Raw genomic sequence first — 4,479 nt, forward strand, 5'->3', positions numbered from 1 at the left:
GAGGCAAAGACATAGGCAGAGGGAGAAGCAGGCTCCCTGCGGGGAGCCCAATGCAGGACTCGATCCCAGGTCTCCAGGATCATGACCTGAGCCGAAGGCAGACGCTCAATTGCTGAGCCACCCAGGTGCCTCCAGATTCAGATTTCAATGATATTTCCTGGGTGCCAGGCATTGTGTCACCTTTCTTGAGAGGTTCTGTTTAATCTTTGTAATGATCCAATGAAGTAGGTACATTTATCCTTGTTTTTATGTTATAAAGAAACAGAAGGTCCGAGGAGATAAATGTCATATAGACTACGATATGGCCAATATAAAGGAGATCCTGACTGCATTCAGGTTTCCTAACTCAAAACGTTGTGAAAGGCAAAAGAGAAGATTTCAGAGAATAGGGATTTTCAGAGTCCTGTTTTCGTTTGTAGCCTATTGAGGTCCAGGGTAATATCCAATCTCAACAGTCAGTAATGGCATGAGTGTCCACAGAGCAGAACATTTGCTGGCCACTATGTGTCACAGAAGTTCCACACATCAGCCCTGCCATTCACCTTGGACAAGCTCCTTAACTGCCCTGGGCTTCAGTTTCTTCAACTGTAAAATGGGTAAATAAGATCTACCTTAAAAGCTAAAAACCTTGTCCACTGTCAAGGCTAAATAGACCCAGTTCTATTCCATTTGTTCCAGTACACATATTTGATGCCCTGACCTTGGCAGATTCTCAAATCAGTTTGTTCCTGTTCTAAATACCAATGTCAATAATAAATCATGCACTTCAAAGAAACCAACTGCTTTTACAAACCAAAAACTAGGGGCTAGTATTGAGAGAAGTGACATCTACTGCAACTTCAAGCATAAATGTAAAAATTAACATTTTCCTTTGTCTAAGTTTTTCCTTCAGGTGCCATGATAATTACATAGTTATGACTATCCTATTTTCCTAGTTATTTTAATTCACTAATTAATCCATTGTTAAATAGTTATGAAGCAGCTTTATATGCCAGGCACTAAGCTAATCCTGTCCAGGGTTGGAGGGGTGAACAAAATAGGCATGTTGTCCGCCCTCCTAGATCTTAAGAGTCTAGTTGTGGAATCAGATGCTAACAAGAAAAGCAGCAAGAAATAGTATTTTATTTGTGGTTCCACCATAAACTAAGGGATTTGCAAATAATTAATATTGCCAAATAGCAATATTGAGGAAACCATTCTTAAATCAAATCTTATAAAAGTTAACTGCTCCCAAAAAGAAATTACAGATAGATGTTTCTTAGTTCTTATTAAAGTTTTTTTTTTTTTTAAAGATTTTATTTCTTTATTCATGAGCGACACACAGAGAGGCAGAGACATAAGCAGGAGAAGCAGGCTCCCTGCAGGGACTCATCCTGGGACTCCAAGATCATGCCCTGAGCAGAAAGCAGATGCTTAACCACTGAGTCACTTAGGCATCCCTAAAGGATGGTTTCAAGGATTCTTTCAGAAAAAAAAAAAAATATTAGTTTAAAAACCAACAGCATGACCTCCAATTGATTTATTCAGATTGATTTCAATTCAATTCAACTCAGCTCAATTCAGCCTAACCCACCTTCTTTGAGTCTTGTATTGTATTAGTTTGGAAATAAATGGTTCTTTCTCTTGGTGCCCTAAACATTCACTCCCCTTCCCAAGGCCCTAATAAGCTTTAGACCTGACCTCATTCTACCACCTAATGAGAACTCAGAGAATGACGTAAGTGGCAAAGCAACATGCCTTAGCGTACCCACAGGAATGATTTGTAAAGTTTGTGGCATTTTTTTAAATGAATCAAGGGAGTGATTGACCTGTCCAGTTGAAAGCAATTAGTGAAGAATTATGCTCAAGTGTTTTCTAGTATAGGTGGCAACAATTGCTATCTCTGTATAGATTCGTCCCCTTTAAATTTGAATTTCTAAAAATGATTTGAATCTCGTGTGTTTTTCACTTAAAAAAATGTCTATGGTTCCTTTCATTTATTTTCAGCCTAGCTTCACCTTTTAATTTAAGTCATTTTGGGGCTTTTAATGACTCACTCACAGTTTGCCTAGTAACAGTGCCAGAAATGCTGCAGACAATTAGATATGGATTTTCACACTACATGGGACTCAAAGTAGTCTTTGCTAACTAAATTTCTATCCATTTGAAAATATTGTCTGCCTGTAAAACTCTTATAAAACTGAAGCAAAAGAAACTCTACCACTGAGGATTTCCATTGCTTTAACAAGAATGGCAACAGCTTGGCAAGGGTTGTGTGTGAGCTCCATTCTGCTCAATTCAAAACAAAACGTGTTTCCATTTTCTGTAGGGTTGAGAAACAGACTACTGATAGAAAATGGTTCAAGCAAAATGTAATAATGATTTGATTGCTAATTCTTTGGTTTTGCTTTTGCTCATCTTCTTAATAGGATGATGTCCAATAATATGGATAGGGCTGATGATTCAGTTTGGAAATCACTGAATTTTTTATTTCCTATTTCTATTCTATTAACATATAAAAACCCCAAGGGACATAGGAAAATTCACTTAGTGTTTTCCAATGACTTGAGATTACTGTGTTATTATCTGTAATGATCTTAGATCTGTGGCACAAGCCACTTGGAACAGAGAGAGGGCCCTAATTGGAAGTGACCTAAAAGATATTATTTTAGCCCAGGGATTTCATTCGATAGACTAGGGATCTTGAAGAAACTTTAAGAGAAAGAGGGCCATTTCCAACCTAATTGACTAACCTAAACCTAGAGATCTTTAGGAGGCCTTTGTTGAGGGCTGTTATGCCAGAAAGAACTTGCTTCTGATATGTGCCTCAGGAGGTTATCAATCCTGAGCCATTATTCTTAATTGTTTCATCTTAGGGTTTCAAGGATCATGGGGAACCAAAAATTCTTATGAAGGCATGCCTAAAATAACATTAGTTTTGTTTATGTGTTTACTTGTTGCTTCCCACTGAGCTCTGAAGCTTTTAAACAGAAATGTCTTTCCTTTGACAAGTAGATTTTTCTTCCAATCCACTTTTTTATAAAGAAAAACCTAATATCTTAAAGACCTTAGATTTGTGAAAAAAATTTCAGTTCCAATGCCCTACCATGACCTACAGCCTTGCCTCTTATCCCTCCTGTATTAAACTCAAAACACTAATTTCCTAGTGTCAGCAAATAATTCCAGGGCTTTACTGCATTAGCCTGTGTTGAACCACTTAGAAGTAGAGGCAAATCCTTCAGTTAAATGTTCAACTAATTGTGTAAATATTTATTATATTTTTTCTGGTATTTTCTGTTTCTTAGAGCTATTTTCCAGAATATCTAATCCATAATACTTTGGGAAGTTGATTTCAATATATTATTCTTGTATTTATCATAGACCAAAGTACCCTCTATTGTCAACTATCTGCCCTTTTCAAACTTTTGCACACATCACCTGCCTAGCCCTGTAAGGAACCTGACTTTGAGACCTCTGTGTTTATTGGGAGTGTGAGTAATGTAATATATCTTATTGAAATATATTCTGGAGTTCTTAATTCCAACTCTTTCCAGTTTCTTAATTTATTTTCCTTCTTCCTAGAGAAAAAAAATGTTTCATTTTCCAGTCCTTTAAGACTAAACAAATTCTATATTATCTACAAAAAAAGTGGAAGATTAAGAATCATAGATTATTTTATCTAAACTTCAAGAATATTGATTAGAAGGGAGGGGCAGGGAATAAGGGAGGAATGTTGTAATGGCCTAAATTTAGAGAAACAACTCTTTAGTGTATTTATTCCATAATTGTTTACTGAGTTCCTACCAGGTGCCAAACAATGTATTAGTAATTGGGGATAAAATGATGAATAACACAATCCTGGTTTCTTACCTTATAGGGCTTTAAAATAAAACTGTATATTAGAACAATAAATAGTTGTTATAAGCAAAAAGTATAATTAGTATATTACTTTTCTCAAAGCCTATTTATGGACATAGATTCATACAGAAAAGTTAAAAGACAGCTAAAATGAAAACTTCTTGAAAGATTCACTGCTTTTAATGATATAGATCATGGAATTTGTAGGTGTTCAATAGTTAGCATCACAGCCATGAATTTCTGCTTTGAGCTCTGGGTGTCTTTTTGGTGTCTAACTTCATTTCTGCTCATTTAAATTAATATTTTAGCTATATTTAGAATTATTCATATAAACAACTCCATTATTACTCCACTCACTACATTTCCACTATTTTTCTAACTTATAAGACCCATATGGCTCTGCCAAAGCTTTTGAGTTTGTAAACCCTATTTTAAATTTATAGAGTTCTGTATTTTTTGTTCATTGTTTTGCAATGAATGTTTTTTTATCTGTTAAAAAAAACAACCAAATAAACAAATAACTGTCATTGGGAAGGAGCTCTTTTCCTGGACTTACAAGGAGATAGAAATGGTGCATCCCGTAAGTGGGAAACTTGAAGACTACTCGATGAGAGCGTCCCACAGGAAGGCAGAGACCAGACC

This window comes from Canis lupus, chromosome 16, assembly GCF_011100685.1.
Source record: "Canis lupus familiaris isolate Mischka breed German Shepherd chromosome 16, alternate assembly UU_Cfam_GSD_1.0, whole genome shotgun sequence".
Taxonomy (NCBI): domain Eukaryota; kingdom Metazoa; phylum Chordata; class Mammalia; order Carnivora; family Canidae; genus Canis; species Canis lupus.